The following is an 18,823-nucleotide window of genomic DNA, read 5'->3' on the forward strand; positions in this document are numbered from 1 at the left end:
CTTTTGTCTGTCCTGAATTTCCAAGCATTTTGCTCCAAAGGATGACTTCGGGTTCTAATATTATGAGAGAGGGAGAAAAAAATTATCTCTATCCATTTATTTCCAATGTGAAGAGGCTGGTGGTAGTGGTGTTCCTGGGCTTTGTAATGAATCTCGTCAAACTCACAAATATCTGATACATATTACAGCCCTGAGAGTTGTTTTCCAGTGAGGACTTTAAATCCTCCCTCCCTGGAATCTCTTCCCTCTCCGTGTCTTTTTACCTTACCTGCTACTGCTTATTTTGCTTGCTGATACTAATCTGTTGGTGATGGCAGAAATAAATGAATGTGCCCACCACCACTCCACCTCCAGGGCACTTGTTGTGTTGCTACAGCTGAGGTGTTGGGAGTGCTGGAAATAGAAGCTTAAATGGAAAAATATTCACTGATCCTGTCCTCTGCTGTCCCGATGACCCCTGAAACTATGTCCTTGAAGTGAGGGACATATTTTGCTAGGGCACTGGGTGCAGTGGAGGGAAGGAGGAATTGATTAAAATCACCTCTTCTTGCCTTCCATGCATGGAACATTCTTCCCAGTGAGAAATATTAGTATGAGAGCCTTCATTTTCCACATGTTACTGATATTGGTAATATTCCATGACAAACTCCAGAAGAAGAGGAGAGAGAAAGCTTCCACCCAATACTGCAGCCACAACCAAGATAGCTGTGCAGGCAAAGAGACAGTGGAGGCACACCAGTGTAGCCAAGGCAATGGACAGAAAGGGAAAGAGACAATCCTCTCTCTTTCCTTCTTGGATTACAGAAAGGGAAAGGTTTGGAGTGGGGGTCTAACACTTTCAGGACAGGTGGGCTAGTCGAGACAGGATTATTTACTGGTTTCATAAATTTCTATACCACCCCTCAGCTCTGGGCAGCTCACAACAGACAAAACAGCAACATAATCAATTAAAAGCAACAAAACAATCAAAAACAATATAAAACAGTTCAAAGAAATTTTTAAAGAGTTTAAAAACCCTGGATGGCCAGACCAAAAAATAAGTCTTACGGGCTTTCTTGAAGGTCAGTAATGTTGTCAAACCTTCAGTTTTTTCAGGGAGTGAATTCTACAGCCTAGGAGCAGCTGCAGAGAAGGTCCAATCCTGAGTCACCACCAGACAAACTGGTGGCAGGATGAGGAAAGCCATAAATTCTTCTTTAATTCAGAATTTGATCCAAACTGCAAGCAATGTGGGGACTTGTAAAGCGTGCCTTTTTTAAAAGGGGGAGCTTTTGCAGACCTCTGAAATTCTTTGTGACCCAAGCTTAGGAGAACCTTGTCATCTTTCAGTTGGACGGCAGTACTATTTAAACTGCAGACCATTGCTGGAGCAGAATTCTAAGTTGCTGCTCTGAGCTGACTATAACCAGCTCCAGTGAGCTGACCATGGTTCTGATTTCTGGGACTCCTACCCTGGACTCCCACCTGCTTGCCTGATTGATTGATTGATTGATTGATTGATTGAGTGCCATCAAGACAGTGTCGACTCTTAGCGACCACATAGATAGATTCTGTCCAGGATGATCTGTCTTCAACTTAGCCTTTAAGGTCTCTCAGTGGTGCATTGCTGTCGTAATTGAGTCCATCCACCTTGCTGCTGGCTGTCCTCTTCTTCTTTCCTTTATCTTTCCCCAGCAATATGGATTTCTCAAGGGAGCTGGGTCTTTGCATAATGTGTCTGAAGGTAGATTCCTGCCTACCACAGCCTATATCCCCCTTCAGGCCCCAACCCAAAACATTTTCTTTAAAAGGCAGAACACTGGGAACTTGTGGAGTCTTGCCCACCACAAATTACAGATAAGCTATAACTCAGCCCAGACTGATCTGCTTCTATTTCCCTGTATACACTCTGCCAAGCAAAAATGGTTTCGTTTTCCATCATGGCACAGGCAGTCACAAAGACTCAGCAGTCACTATTGCTCCTGTGAAGGGTCACACAGTAGAAGACCAACCAAAGCAAGTACTTTTTTTACATAGTGCAAACTAACCAATGGAATTCTCTGCTATAGCCACCAGTTTGGATCGCTTTAATGGCTTTAATTCTCCAAATTCATGGAGAACTGGTCTATCAATGGCTACTAGCCTGGATGGTTATACGATGAATATAAATGTTTATATACCGCTTTTCAACCAAAAGTTCCCAAAGCAGTTGAGAGAGAGAGAGAGAGAGAGAGAGAGAATGGCTCCCTGTCCCCAAAGGGCTCACAATATAAAAAAGAAATATGATAGACCACATCAACAGTCACAGGAGGCGACTTCCATGTTCAGAGGCACAATGCCTTCAAATATCAGTTGCACAGGAGCAACAGCAGGAGAGGGGGCCTGCCCTTCATCTCCTGGCTGTGGGCTTCTAGAGACATCTGGTGGGCCACTGTGGGAAACAGAGTGCTAGACTAGATGGGCCTTGGACTTGATCCAGCAGCGATCCTCTGATGTTCTTAGGTGCCTCCCCTCCTCTATGGTGACAGCAGCAACAACAGCAATGGCATTCAAGGCCTGAGCTCAGCCTTTATGGATGATGCCATTTAATGACATGATTGGCATAACTTAGGACACCAAACTTCAGTTAAGGCTTTGTGAAGCTGTGTATGGGCACATGTGTGTAAGAAAGAGGGGAGGGGGAGGGAGAAAAGAGAGAAAAAGAGATCTTCAGAATAAAATAAAATAAAAACCTGTGTGCCGTGACTCCTGAAAAACACTTCCATAATTTCAGGTTATTTCAGGATCTGACTGGTCATTGTTCTTCTATGCTCACTTTTAGCAGAAATTGCTACAATTTTATGTATTTTAATAGGGGCATGCTGAGAGTTTCAAAATATGAAAGGGAAGTCAGAAAGGATGGGTGAAACAATTCATCATGAGTGAAGTATTGGGAACTGGGGCTTCTTGGTGCTTCATAATCAGGTACTAGTGTCTAAATGTGTTGCATCTGAATTATCACACAAAGGCCATTGAGGGTCTTGCAGCCTGTAGTTCTCTGGCCTGACCAGTCCATTCAGATGTGTGTGGGTGGGTTTTGGTTGTTGGTTTTTTTTAGATTTTTTAAATATTATTTTTTTAAAAAAACAAGGCTGTAAGGTAGAGAGTGTTGTTGGCAGAAGATCATGGGGATCCTGTTGCATGCTGGGACTCCATTTAATCTGCTCCCTCCCCAGCTGTACAGGGGAAAGTGAGCTGAGACCACCCAAAAGACCTAGGGAGTGTGCCCTCCAGGTCTTCCCTGAGGGTTTACCAACAGAGATACACATATATGGGGAAAATGGCACAAACGATGAGCTGAATTCCTCCCTGCCTTGGGAGAGGGAGAAGAGGCTTGGGTGTCCAGCAGTGTTCCCTCTAAGGTGTGTGCACATACATGCTCTCACATGTTTTTTGATGTCTGCTCAGTTAATTTTAGATCCCACTCAGGTTGAATCAGGAAAGCCCCACTCTGAATGCAGGTGCGCACATGATTCTGCTGCCCAGAACAAAAATTTTTCTGCACACAGATGAAAAAAAATTAGAGAGAACCCTGGTGTCCAGTGGTGGAGGCCAGGGTAAGTGCTGTGCTCCACGGCCCCCTTAACAATGGCATCTGCAATGATCATTTGATTTTACCTCCTGATATCAGGGGAACAGCCATTTGCTCCTACTCCTCCTATTCCTGGTCTTAATTTATTTATTTATATGTTTGTTTGTTTGTTTGTTTGTTTATCAAATTTGTACACCACCCCGAACTTTTGTCTCTGGGCAGTTAACAACAATATAAAACAAGTGGAAACATACACAAAAATCTTAAAAGAATTAAGGCAATCTAAAAATCAAAAACAGGTTAAAACTTAAAAATTTAAACAGCTGGAAAAGCTTGGCTGAAGAGGTGGGTTTTCACGTGCTTTTTAAAAATTGTCAGAGATGGGGAGGATCATATTTCAGTAGGGAGCGCATTCCACAGACTCAAGGCAGCAACCGAGAAGACCCGTCCCCGTGTGGCCACCAGCCGCGCTGGCAGCAACTGGAGGCGGACCTCTCCAGACGACCTCAATGGGCCGTGGGGGTCATAATGAAGAAGATGTTCTCTTAAATACCCAGGGCCTAAGCCATTTAGGGCCTTCTCTGGTGCTATTTTTGAAGCTCACTGGGTCTCCTTGAACAGGGATGCAGCTTCCCCCCTCAGCATTTAATGAGTCACCTCCTCATTTTACTGAACTCACTTCTGTCAAACATAACAACCCATATCTTCAAATCTCAGACATAATTTTTTCCCTCCCAAAAGAGTCTTTCCAGAGTCTTTCCCAAAGGGTCTTTCCCAAAAATGTCTACCTCCCACAAATGAGCAGTTGCACCTCAAGCTTTCTCTCTTTCTACACCTCTGAGCTGGGCCAGCCACCATCTCTCAGCCTAACCTGCCTCACAGGGTTGTACTGAGGGTGTGGGGAGAACCTTCCACACCCACTCTGAGCTATGTTAGAGGAAAGCTGGTCTTGTTGTAGCAAGCATAACGTGTCCCCTTTGTTAAGCAGAGTCTGCCCTGGTTGCATTTGAATGAGAGACATGTGAGAGCACTGTAAGATATTCCCCTTAGCGGATGGGGCCACTCTGGGAAGATCACATGCATGCTTGCATGAAGGAGGTCCCAAGTTCCCTCCCTGACATCTCCAAATAGGGTTGAGAGAGACTCCTGCCTGCAAGCTTGGAGAAGCTGCTGCATGGGTAAACAATACTGAGCTAGATGGGCCAATGGTCTGACTTGGTATATGGCAGCTTCCTATGTTCATAACGTCGAGATAGAAATGTCAGTCATAATAATATGGAGCAGCTGGGATCTGCTGTACACACTCGGGTTACCGGCATATACCCTGTTCCCAGCAGCCACATCCACACAGGTAGATCTGCTTACCTGCATGTGGCTGTGTCAAGCTATAGATGCAGATGGCAGATCTTCCATTTGGGTCTGCCATTTTTGCCCATAGAGAGCAATATCCGATAAGTTTGCACAATGGCTGCTCCACGCGCACTTAGCATCCTTCTGCATGGTCAAACTTGCAGGGGTAGATTCAACCTCTGAAGCATGTTTTCCAACTTCTCAGTATGCACTGCTGACCATAAACACATCCTAGAACCAGCAAATCTCTATGAAATTGGGGGCGGGAATGAAAAGGACATCATTTTAATAATGATTCCTTGACTCCTGACCTTTTCCCACCAAAATTAGAGGCCCAAACCCTGATGTGGAAAAGCTTTTAGATTGGATTCTCATTTCTGTCAGCTTAGATCAGTGCAGCTGGAAGAGGTCACCATCAAATTACTGACTTTTTAAGACGTACAGTTCGATCTTAATTAAAGGCTTGATGAAACGCCCTCAGTAAAATGAACTCATTGAAAGAGCAGATAATTTAAGATCATCTACTACTTTGGCAATGCTGGATATAAAAATTTTATTTGATCTTATAATATAAATTTAATTAGGTAAGAAGGGAAAGGTTCTCTCCTTTCTCTCTTTGGTACTGCTCATCAAAATGATAAATGCTTTTGGAAAGTGGGCATAGTGTTGGTTAGAGTTGCTCTCCCTGGGTCCCAGTATGATATTGGCCCAAGAATATGGATGTGAGCTAGTAAAATGAAATTGAATCCGGACTGGACAGAGGTGCTGTTAGTAGGAGAGCCAATCGGAATTAGGGGATTCAACCAGTTGCATGGGGAGTTGGGGTTGCACTTCTGTTGAAAGAGCAAGTGTGCAGTTTTTTTGGGTGGGGTGGGGGCTGGACCTGGCTCTACTTTTGGATGCCCAGGTGGAGGCTGTGGCCAGGGATGCCTTTGCACAGCTTCAGCTAGTATGCCAGCTGCATCAGTTTCACAAGAAGGCAAATCTGGCCATGGTCACCTATGCCTTAGTCACATCACAGCTGGATTACTGCACTGAACTCTATATGGGGCTGCCCTTGAATACTATTCAGAAACTGCAGCTAAAAAAATGCAAAATCCAGTGTGAAATCCAGCAGCTAGGGTTTTGTCTGAAGTTGCCAGCTGGAACCATATTACACCCACTGTAAAAGAGCTACATTGGCTGCCAATTTGTTTCCAGATCCAACCCAAGGCGCTTTTTTGACCTTTAAAGCCCTTAGCAGTTTGGGCCCTAGATACCTGAGGGACTGCCTGTTCCCAAAGGTTTCTGCCCACTTGACAAGAGCATCAGAGGAGGCTCTGCTCCGTATGCCAACAATGAGGGAGACTCAGTTGCCATGCATCATGCGTGACAGGGCCTTCTTAATCATTGCCCCCAGACTTTGGAATGCTCTCCCAGTAGGCATCCCCTTCTCATTCTCCTTTACAGCTTTTAGGAGGCAGGTAAGAACATGGCTTTTTACCCAGGCCTTTATATAAAAATGCTGTTTGCCTCTTTGTTGCTGCTGCTTCTGTATGGTTTTATTGTGTATATGTTTTGAACGTCTTAGATTTGTACTATTTTTAATATCTATCTATCTGTCTGTCTATCTGTCTATCTAGCTGTCTATCTGTCTATCTATCTGTCTATCTATCTGTCTATCTATCTGTCTATCTATCTGTCTATCTATCTATCTATCTATCTATCTATCTATCTATCTATCTATCTTTCTGTTAGGTGTACCCGTCACTAATCCCATGCGTGGCAGCTCTCATGAGAGAGCTGCCGGTAGGGGGAGAGGAAAGCGGCAGTGCCAGATGGACAGGCAAGGCAGGAGGGCAGTCGGGTGGGTGGGGAGAAGACGGTGGCGGTGGGTGGGTGGTGGGCGGTGGGTGGAGAAAACAGCAACGGTGGGCGGGAGGGGTGGCTGGTCGGCCAGTGGGTGGGTGGGGAGAAAACGGTGCTGGCGGGTGGACAAAGAAAATGACAGCAGGGGCAGGCGGGCAAAGAAAATAGTGGCAGCACCTGGGAGGGGTGAAAACGGCAGCAAAGGGAGAACTAGAGGTGCAGATGCTCTGTGCCTGGCCCAGCTAGTTAAATTTAATACTTGTACTGTTTTAATTGTGTAATAGATTTGTACTGTTTTAAAAACTATGTTGTGAACCACCTGGTTTTACATTTTAATGAAAAGCAGTATACAAATCTAGGAAGGAAGGAAGGAAGACCAACTCTCAGGCCCTTCACACACACACACACACACACACACACACACACACACACACATCATTATATCAAAGCTTGGCCAGCTACCCTGTGTGAAATCAGAATGACCCCCCTCGGACACAATGGCAAACAGCGGGTACAACGGACCTGTGGTTTGCCTCCATCCAACTCCCCACCCGCACTCCCAGTCGATCAAAATCTGAAGTCCAGGAGCTTGCAAAGGGGGAGGGATTGGCTGTGCAGGCAACCCTCCAGGGACAAAACAGTCTATGCCAGCCAATGGTCTGGCAGCCTAGGGGAGGGTCTTCCTCCTTTAACTCCAATTTGGGGTGAAATTCCAATTCAGACATAACGGTGGAGGGAACGGACCCTCGGTTGGGTGAGTGTAACTCACTATATACCAAGGGTTCATTCCTAGGTTTGGGGGCAAAACCAGAACCGCGGTTGGGTCTGGGAACTGCAGTTGCGATCATTCAGACATCATCAGAGGTGAACCTGAGGTGAGTTCACCTCCAGTTTGGTGTGATGTCCGAAGGCAGCTAATGTCTTCCTCAACAATGTTCTACACTGACAAAGGATGGGACTCCTCCATTTGATCATCACAACAGAGAAGAAGACCAGCCAGTACATGATGAAATAGTAACTCATGATGGCTTCACCGCTCCATGGTATTGTCTAAACTGACTGGCAGCAGCTTTCCAGGATTTCACATACAGGTCTTTCCCACCCCTAGCCTGGCTTTTAATGATATTTAGTTTTAACTGTAATTTTAATCTGCTTTTAATTGGTTGTATATTTAATTGGTTGTATATTATTATTGTTGTTTACACAGTCAGACATGTGTTATTGACTGGTTTGTTTTATCCAGACATCGAGTCTTTCCCAAGGACCTGGGATGCCTGAATTTTATTATCAACATTGTTGCTGTTATTATTATAGATATCGTCGCAGAATATAGGCTGTTCCCAGTAATGCTGCTTTTTGTAATTGGCTGATGGTGATTTCTGTGGCCCCTATGGTGTTGAGCTGCTCTTCAAGGTCTTTTGGAATTGCACCCAGGACGCCAATTACCACTGGGATTATTTGGGTCTTCGTCTGCCACAGCCTTTCAATTTCAATTTGTAGATCTTTGTATTTTGTGATTTTTTCTATTTCTTTTTCTTCTATTCTGCTATCCCCTGGTATTGCTATGTCGATTATTGTAACTTGTTTTTCTTTCTTCTCGACTACAGTTATATCTGGTATATTGTGTGGCAGATGTTTGTCTGTTTGTAGTCAGAAGTCCCATAATATTTTTGCATCTTCATTTTCAACAACTTTTTCAATTTTATGGTCCCACCAATTTTTGGCTACAGGTAGCTTGTATTTTTTGCAGATGTTCCAGTGGATCATCTCTGCTACCTTGTCATGCCTTTGTTTGTAGTCAGTCTGTGCGATCTTTTTACAACAGCTGATTAGGTGGTCCACTGTTTCATCTGCTTCTTTACAAAGGTGGCACTTGCTGTTTGTTGTTGATTTTTTGACTTTTGCTCTTATTTCATTTGTTCTTAGCGCCTGTTCTTGTGCAGCCAGTATTCAACCCTCTGTTTCTTTCTTCAAGCTGCCATTCTTAAGCCATTGCCAGGTCTTGGTGATGTCTGATTTTCCACTTATATTGTGCAAATATTGAACATACAGTGACTTATTTTTCCATTTTTCCATGCATCTTCTTCACTGTCCTTGATATATTCTTCAAGGCGTCTTTTCTCCTCCTCTGCTGTTTGATGGACTTGCAGCATTCCTCTTCCACCTGAGCTGCAAGGGAGGTATAGCCTATCGACATCACTGCGGGGGTGCAGAGCATGATTGATGGTCATGATTTTTCTGGTCTTACGATCTAGCGTCTCTAGCTCTGCCTGGGTCCATTCTATTATTCCTGCAGTGTATCTGATAACAGGTATAGCCCAGGTGTTTATGGCTTGTATGGTGTTCCCGCCATTGAGTTTGGACTTTAGGATTTTTCTAACTCCTTGCAAAATGTGATTGAACTATTTTGATAGCTGTTTATGAAGGCTTGTTAGCTGTTTAAGCCAAAAGCCATGCAGTTGATCTGGTGCAGTCCAATTTTTAATTTTCTTTACTCTTTCACTTATTAATTCTGGTGTTATTATTAGATCTTGCATTTGTTGGTTACATTTTTTGACCTCTTTCATCCAGCCTGCATTTTTATTATAATCTATTGGATTGTCCCATAATTTCCCCCAGAATTGCACTGTTTCTTCTTTATTTGGTGTTTCTATGTTTCTTGCAGTTTCTCCTTCTATGCTTTGGTAGAAACGTCTCTGATTCGACTGGAATTGGAGATTCTGCCTGTGTCGTGTAGTTCTGGCTTCATATCTGCTAATCTTCTTTGACACTGCTGTTATTTGCTGCTTTATTATTTCCAGGACTTCTCTAATTTTCCTTGAATCTGTCTTTCATATCTTTCAATTTACTAGCATCTGGAGATTTTATTTTCTAATCTAATCTTCCATTTAGGTGATGTACTACTTTCTTTTTTGACAGGTCCACTGATCTTATATCCGAGCTCTTGTGTTGTTATTGTTGCTGCACTGTACATTAGTTGGTTTGTTTCTTGCAAATTATTGGTTATTTCTGCAAGTGCAGCATTGACATCTTTTAATACCTGAGCAAGTTGTTTTTTGGCAACTGTTTTTAGAGCGGGAAGTCGAACCCTGGTGGTTGTTTGGTTCATGTGCTCAGTTATTTTTTGCTTTAGTTCTTGTTGCTTTTCTGTTAAACGGTATTCGGGTTTTTGAGGTGAAGGCAAAGGTTTGCCTGGTTTTGATTTTGAAACCGTTCAGCAACAGTGGTATCCTCTGTTTCCAACACCTCCTCCACCTGCGCCTGAGCAACTGCTTCAGTTGGTGGTAATTCTTCTTCCATATCTTGAGCCTGTGTTGCTCTTTGCAGTTCTTCCAGCTCAACTCCTGTGAATACTTTATTTCTTATTATGAATCTTCTCTGGTCTGCTAGCCTTTGTTCTGTTATTTCTGTATCTGGATGCTTCTCTTTCCAAATTTGGTACATTCTTTTTAAATAACCTCTTCTAGTTGGACTAGACTTGTAATAGCAGATCATTATTTCCTTGTTGGCATTTTTCGTATATTTTTTTCGGTTAAGCGACGTTTCTTCCAGTAACTTTGCTGTCTTCAGCCCTGGTTGCTCAACTGAAGATCCTGAGTCCTGTTGCCCACTTGCCACCAGATGTCCAGGGACTATAGCACCTGGCGCGGTCCTTGTTGACCCGGGCGATGACTGATCTGGTATAGATTTATTAAAGTTACGTCTCACCATATTGTTGATGGGAGAGGTACTCTTTGTCTGGCTCCTCTGGTGAGACCTGTCCAGTATGGTTGGACCTCTGGCATAGCTCTCACCTTCCTCAGAACACGCAAGCCCCACAACCACGCCAAGGTAGTGCCTCACTGGGGGTTGTTGTTGTTGTTGTTATTAAGTATAAACCTCCCTGAGCCACTTCAGGAAGGGCAGTATATAAATCAAATCAAATAAGTAAATAAATAAATACCTGGAGATGACAGGAACTAAACCTGGTACATTCTGCATGCAAAGCAGAAACCCTACCACTGAGCTACTGTGCTTCCCTTATGCAATAGCTCATAGGTTGCATAGGAAGCTGTCTTATACTGAGTCAGACCATTGGTCCATCTAGCTTGGTATTCCCTACACTGATTGGTAGCATCTCTTCATGGCTTCACTACTCCATAACCAAAGTGGTTGTCTGGATGGATCCTGGCAGTAGCAGAAACGCAAGTGGGGACCAGAGAAAGGCGATTAGCATGCAAAGGTTTCTTCAGTGCATGACATTCACAAGTCCTTTCGCTTCAGATTGCTTCCTCCATTAGCAAACTGCAGCAACTGATTGAAGACGTGTGCCAGATCCATCAATCCAGTGTTCTTCCAAAATGCAGGTTCTCCTGTGTTTGAAGATGCAATGCTTGCCATTTTTTATTAAAACATTCCCGGTGGTGCCTCCTGGTAAAGTCGAGGAGGAAAGAAATGACTTTGTTTTATGCCCATTGGTTTTCCTTGCCCTTGATAGCACAATGTACAAATGAACAGTGATTGTGTAATTCATTCCTGCAATGTTCATTTTTATTTATAATCCAGAAGCAATTAAATTCTCTTTTATGCCACATTGTCCGGGTGACAGATGCGCACTGGCTGGTTGACAGCTGACATAAATCATCTCGCGATCAAAGTGCCTGTTGACTGGAGAGCCTGTACTTTGCAACAGATGCCTCCCCAGACATGGTGACAGGGAAATTCTTCACGTTGGGTCTCATTTCAGCTAACCTCCTTGCTTCGCTCTGACTTTGGAAGCTGACAGCTTGGTTATTTTTGTGACAGCTGGGATTTCTCCAACGGATATTTGCAAAAGGCTAGCAAGTGTGTCGCTTTAGCGCTTGAACCAAATAATGCCTTCGATATCCAACCGGTCTATAAAAATGTGCCGGAACGCCGTGCATAGGAAACTGGGGGAGTGAGCAGAACATGGTTTCTGCTAGTAACACTGGGACCACAGCAATCTTTTTCTATTTAATTTTGCCAAAAGCTGAATTTTGTTTCTTGGAGAGCTGCTGCAGGTCAGCAGAGGTGCTTTTACCCGTGGACTTTAGGGCCGAAGTCCAGGACCTCCACACCCCCTCGTGGGCCCCAACTCCACTTTAGTCTGTCCTGGTTGGTGTGATTTGTGCCCTCAGGAACCTAGATGTTAAAAAATGATGCTTAACTTGCAGCAGTGAGGCCTCCAAAGATCTTTAGGTCCAGGCTCCAAAGTTCTCTAAGTGCACCTCTGCCAGTCAGTGTAGACAAGACTGAGCTAAATGGACCACTGGTCTCACTCAGGATAAGGCGACTTCCTATGTTACAATGGAGCTGAAGCTAAGAGGGGCACACTGACCCCATTGCCAGATGATGGAGGTGTGTGTACCCTTGTCTTGTAGGACATCAAAGTCATGATAGACTTGGGAAGAAAACAGGAAGTGGGCATTGAGGAGGAACAGTTTTAAAGGAGGTGACCGTTCTTTTAGCCAATGAAATTTTTGATGATACTGATGCTGTTCTCATAAGCAGCCAAGACCAGGGTAGGGAAGCGAGGCCCAGGTCCGCACCTTGGTGACAAGCCCACCTACAAAGCCCACCAGTTAGCCGAGGTTAAGGGCACGAGTGTGCCCTTAACTAGGGCGAACTGCTTGTGTGTCCGCGTGGCTGCTCCCAGTCAGCACTGTCACAGGAGCAGGCTCCCAGCCATCTCTGGGGCAATCCCCACAATGCACCACACACTCACGCAGTACATTTTGGGATTTCCGGGGATCAGGGTGATGTGTTCCAGCCCCTGAGATTCTGTGGTGTCTGGGGCAGCAGCAGCTAACCTGGGTGCAATCCATGCACTCAGCAACTCTACAAGACCATCTGCAGAGAAGATAAGTTGATCTAGCCTTCCCAGCAGCTGCCCTCAAGCCCACTCATGGGATCATAAGAAAGGGATCATTGTTTGCCTTATCCCCTAAAGAAGAGCTATGTCTCAAAATGTAGATAAATTTCTAGCAATTTTTTTTAAGTTCTCACCTGCACTGAGATAAAGATGCAATAAAGCAACCTCACAGCATAGCATGATGGGAGATATAATGTGATAAATAGGGTTCCCCCATGACCCTTGATTATCCAATGTCACATGGTTCATCATCCTGACCAATCACAGATGCTTGTGTCTATAGAAAATCTTATAGGGTTCCAAAGAATAGTGCTGGTGAAAAAGGAAGTCCTCAGATACACAATCTACTCCTCAATCTGCATAACAACCAAATATCTTATTTAATCAGAAATATAAGTGAGATAATAGATCAAAATATTGATCAGCACCTAATGGCTCAGCAGGGAAATGACTTGACTAGCAAGCCAGAGGTTGCCAGTTTGAATCCCCACTGGTATGTTTCCCAGACTATGTTTCCCAGACTATGTTGTCCAGACTATGGGAAACACCTATATTGGGCAGCAGTGATACAGGAAGATGCTAAAAGGCATAATCTCATATTGTGCGGGAGATGGCAATGGTAAACCTCTCCTGTATTCTACCAAAGACAGCCACAGGGCTCTGTGGTCACCAGGAGTCAACACCAACTCAACGGCACACTTTACCTTTCCTTTAATCTATGACTGCACTAAGCAAAGGAATATGTTACATGCAATCATAAATACATCACAAATTTTCCATATAGAGCCTACTTAACAGATCTGGTCACAATCATGAATGCCAAAACCAGACATTGGAATATATGAATAAATTAAAGTGTTTTTGTTGCTGAATCTACGAAGAGAACCAAAGAATGTTTCTCGTAGAACTCTGGAGAACACTATTTGCTCAAAGAGAATTATTTAAAATCCTTTAGCATAAAGAAGCAAAAGGATGTTCCTAGTGAAGTGCAAATGAAATCATATAGCCCAAGAAGATGTTCTGTAATCCTTTAACACAAGCCAGACGCGTTTCGACTATGGTGTAGTCTTCATGAGCAGCATTAATCAGGAAGATTCTAACTCCTTGTAATCCAATACATTCATTCAAGTGTGTACAATGATTAAATACCATTGTACAGCTTTGTCTCCAAACATCCTTCACCTCTTGATTAGTTTACAGATTGAAGAGTAGATTGTATATTTGGGTTCTTTCTTTTTCATCAATCACAGATGCTTCATACAAAATAGGTAATGAAGCAGGCTGGTAAACAGCTTGAGTGTCATTGGCAAAAAATGCATAGTTAACACAACTGAACTAGGGGTGTGCATGGAACGGATTTTGCATTTTGTTTCGAGCTTGAAATGAAATGCAAAACAGTCAAAACATTTTGTCAAAACAGTGGTTGAACTGTTCCAGCCATAAACAGCATTTTGAGTGTTCCAGCCATAGGGAACAATGGGAAAATTTGAAACACCCCATTGTTCCCCATGGGCAGCTCCTATGGACACCAAAGTGGGTTGGGTGGTAGGGCATGATGGGTGCTACCTACCACCAAACCCACAAAAGGAATTGGCAAGGGTCCTATGGGGCTTTGGGGGAAAGGTTAAACATTTGTTTAAAATTGCCTGCCTCCCAACACAGAACACATACTTCAAACACTGTCCAAAAATGGCCAAAAAAGAATCACTGGGCAAGAATCCACTGCCAGCCACAGTGCCTGTGCTGCTTTAACATCATTGCCACAAGTTGCTCTCTCACACACAACTATGACTCCTTACATGCATTCCTAGAATTGCAAGAGTTGCCACAGCAGCACCCTTAGCAGCAAACATAGCCATAAGCTCAACTAGAGCAATTTCAGCCACATTTTGACTGAGTATACCTTGCAATGCAGATTGCAAAGAAGCAGAGCAGTGAGTGAAGCACAGGTTAGTCTCAAGGCCAGACATGGAGCTCATTGCAGCAATCACCAAGAAATATTACACATACAGAGAGAGATAGCTGCTGCCACTGACCATTTCTCTCCACAACACTATCTCACAAACAAAACAAATTACAGCTCAAGGAACGAAGGCACCCAAATTCTGTCTCTGTCAATCTGAGATCCAGCAAAACCAGATAGTTATAGCAGCAATAAGCATATTATACTCAATGCTAAGAGAAGAAAACCACAAAATCAGACCTATCAAGGGCACTCTTTGCTTCCCAGTCCATTTGAATATATTTTGAAATTCCATTCTTTTGTGTTTCCCCCTCCCTCCCTTCCTCCAGCCAATGGGGGCACAGTTACCCATGACAACACTGTGAGGCCACCTCCAGCCTCAGAGGCAGGATGCCTCTGAATACCAGTTTCAGGGGAGTAACAGCAGGAGAGAGGGCATGCCCTTAACTCCTGCCTGTAGGCTTACAGCAGCATCTGGTGGGCCACTGTGTGAAACAGGATGCTGGATTAGATTGGCCTTGGGCCTGATCCAGCAGGGCTTTTCTTATGTTCTTATGTAACACTAGATTTGTATGCTAACAAGCCAAAGAAGCAAGGAGATCACAAGCCAATTGGAAGCCAGTGCCAGAAAACTAATCAGCAAGGGGAAAACAGGCCTCCCAAATGGTGCTCAAATCATCAGCCAAACATTTCGATCGAAACAGGACTGATCTGCTCCGATCTCGAAACGGTCACTTTTTATAGAGGGCACTTGAAATGGCCCATTTTGAATCAAAACATTTCACCATCAAAACATCCTGCACATCCCTAATTTATTTCTTCTCTCCCTCCTATGCAGCAAGACAGTGCTTTTTATCCATTGTGTGGGAGCAAGATACATCATTCTGTAGCCTAATGCATTAACTGCATGCTAGGAAGTTTTATTTTTAAGTAATATTTACTCTGGAGCGCCAGGTATTGCCACTAGAGACAGGAGGTTGGAGGGATAAATATACATTCCAACTGCTCTGCATTTGCTCTGAAACAAAAATGATTGCCATATTTAGAAACACAAAGGCAATTTAGCTGTCATTTTAATTGGTTGTGCCTGATTTGTATAGTCTCTACTGTGACGTTGTTGAAGTTGATTTAGATCTTCTCATTTTTTTTCTACCGCAGTCCTACTCTCAGCCAATGTAGTTGTTTGTTATCTTTCAGTATTGTTGTTTCATTATTGTTGTTATAAGCCATCTCAAAGAATCCAGGACAGGTGATTCCCAGGTTATTAAACAAAGAATCAGGCCATACCAGATATTGTTGATAGGCACTTTGCTCTCCATGCCCTCCCCCTGCAAAGTATCTCCCTGCCACATTTGCATCCCACCCTTTCTTCAAGGAATTCAGGTAGACACACCTGAACTAAATCAGTGAGAAGAGCCCTACTGGATCAGAGCAAACGTCTACCTCAGTCGAGTTATCTGCTTCTCAGATAACCACTCTAGAAATCCAGCAAGCAGACATGAAAGTCAGAACCCATTTCTGCTGGTATTCTCCAGCAGCTGGTATTATGCAAATATACTGTCACTGTACATGGAAGTTCCATATAGCCAGTTGTAGTCTACCCGCCATGAATAGATTTCCTGTTCAGTATATCCTCCAGACTACCCTCCACAAACCAGATACATCCCCTTTAAAGAGATGTAAGTTAATGGCCATCATCACAACTTGTAGCAGCAAATGCCAAAACCTATTATGTGTTGGGTGAAGAAGTGCTTTCTTTTGTCTGCCCAGAATCTCTTGCCAATCAGTTTAAATCTGGGTGACCCTCCAAGTTCTTGTATTAGAAAAGAGGAAGAAAAACTGCTCGCTGTCTACTTTTCTGCACCATGCATAATTTCATAAACCTCTACATCAGGGGCTGGGTATTGGGCCGCCATAGCTCAGTGGTAGAGCATCTGCTTAACAAGCAGAATGTCCCAGGTTCAATCCCTGGCATCTCCAGGTATGGCTGAGAAAAATTCCTGCTTGGAGCCCTGGATAGTCACTGCCAGTCCAAATACACAATACTGAGCCAGATGGACCTATGGTCTGAATTGGTATAAAGCAGCTTCCTGGGTTCCTATGAGTTCTCAAACTTGGACCCTCAGAAGTTGTAGGACTACAACTCGCATCATCCCCAGCTACAACAGCCAAAGGATTATGTGAGTTGTACTCCCTAGCTCAGAAAAGAAACTCCAGCCTCTGTATGGAGAGCCACCAGTATAAGTAATCCCTTGAGGCCTGCTCAACTTGTAATGCATTCAATGCAACTTGTGGGTTATATACAGCAGCTCATCAGTGCCTTGATAAACCACTTGCTCCCATTGCCTACTCACAATGTGGCCAACAAGTGAGGATTTTATTGGTAATTCCAGTGGGTCTGCCAAGTGATTAGCAATGAGATAAGAACATAAGAACAGCTCTGCTGGATCAGGCCCAAGGCCCGTCTAGTCCAGCATCCTGTTTCACATAGTAGCCCACCAGATGCCACTGGAAGCCACAGGCAGGAGTTGAGGGCATGCCCTCTCTCCTGCTGTTACTCCCCTGCAACTGGTACTCAGAGCCATTCTGCCTTGGAGGCTGGAGGTGGCCTGTAGCCCTCCGACTAGTAGCTGTTGATAGACCTCACCTCCATGAAGTTGTCCAAACCCCTCTTAAAGCCATCAGGTTGTTGGCTGACACCACATCTTGTGGCAGAGAATTCCACAAATTGATGATGCGTTTTGTGAAAAAGTACTTCCACTTGTTGGTCCTAGATTTCCTGGCAATCAATTTCATGGGATGACCCCTGGTTCTAGTGTTATGTGAGAGGGAGAAGAATCTGGAAAGCCAATTAACTCTAGATCATTATGGCATCATAGAGGTGTGTCAGGAGTGTCAGAAAAATGAGTTCTGCTGTAGATCAATGGAAGAGCATCTAATTCGCATGTAGAAGTTGCCAGGTTTAATCCTTGGCATCTCCAGGTAAGGGTGACTCCTGTCTGAAGAATCACTTCCAGTCTGATCTAGATGGACCAAGGGTCAGACTCAGCAGAAGGCAGATTCGCTGATGGAGGTGGCTTTACAGGGTTTCTGATGGTATTTACCAGTGCTACCTGAAGACACCGGGGACTGGAACTGAGTTCTTCTGCATGTAAAACAGATACTCTTTGCATGGAAGATCACCTCAATGGAAGGGCATCTGATTTTCTCTGGACCTTTTTCTCAGAAGGACCAAAGTCCAATTCATGGCATATCTAGGCTATATTCCCTCTAAGGTGCACACCTGGGCGCCCTCGCTCAAAACTCCAGCACAGTTGTTTTTAGCAACCACTCAGTCAAATTGCACTGCTGCTCATGCTGCCTCTTCCTGACCCTTCCTATTAGCCTTGCCATGTCCTCCAGAATTTAGGGTAGCGCCCGGATTTTGGCTCCTCCACCCAGCTGCTAAATTCCACCCGGATTTTCATGGATTTCAAATGCGCTGCCCGGATTGCCCGGATTTTACTCTGGATCCAATCACATGGGAGGGCAGCGAAGGAGGGGAATGTATACAAATCTGTCAAATAAATAAATAAATAAATAAAATGCAAATTAGCTGCCACATAATTTGCACAATGTGCAAATTAGGCCACCCAGATTTGGGAAGCCTGAATAGGACAACCTTACTCCCGACTGCCTTTCCCCCACCGCCACTGCCATTTCATTAGCTCTCTTGCCACATACAGGTGAAGGAGGAAAAGTGAACTGAAACTTCCCCCCACCATGAGCCATTTCTTCTTTTTCACTGCATTGAGCAGCCGCTCCTGCCTTTCCCCCCTTCCACTGTGCAACGCGCCAATCACTTGCCTCGAGGGAGAGACAAATAGAACCTTCTCCTGCTGCTGAATGAGCCACTCCTTCTTTCCTCAGCCCCTGCCGCATGTGAGGAATGTTGGAAGTTAAAGGACTTTGCGCTGTCTCTTTGCCTCAGACAGTGGAGGACAGACTAGTAAGTCAGAGGGCTAGAGGGTCAAGACATTGGTCATCCCTTCTCCACTGCTCTGATGCTATCCCTTTGAAATGTAGATTGCTACTCTTAGGGATTCAACTTCCTCCTTCCTCTCTCTCTTCCTACCTGGCCTCCTACCTTGCAACATGGCAAGCCTCTCTCCCTGCACCATGTGTGCAGAGAGGATGCAGAATCCATTTGCATCCAACTAGATAGATAGATTAGAGATCCTAACTCCTCACTTTCCTATCT

General features: G+C 44.2%; 1 non-coding gene across 1 annotated transcript; it reads left to right on the forward strand.

The window, feature by feature from the left end:
• The first annotated feature begins 16,494 nt into the window (after positions 1-16,494).
• TRNAV-AAC (transfer RNA valine (anticodon AAC)) lies at positions 16,495-16,563 on the forward strand. Its single transcript has one exon. It is a non-coding gene; the product is annotated as a tRNA-Val (tRNA).
• The last annotated feature ends 2,260 nt before the right edge of the window (positions 16,564-18,823 follow it).

Source organism: Hemicordylus capensis, chromosome 3 (genome assembly GCF_027244095.1).
Source record: "Hemicordylus capensis ecotype Gifberg chromosome 3, rHemCap1.1.pri, whole genome shotgun sequence".
Taxonomy (NCBI): domain Eukaryota; kingdom Metazoa; phylum Chordata; class Lepidosauria; order Squamata; family Cordylidae; genus Hemicordylus; species Hemicordylus capensis.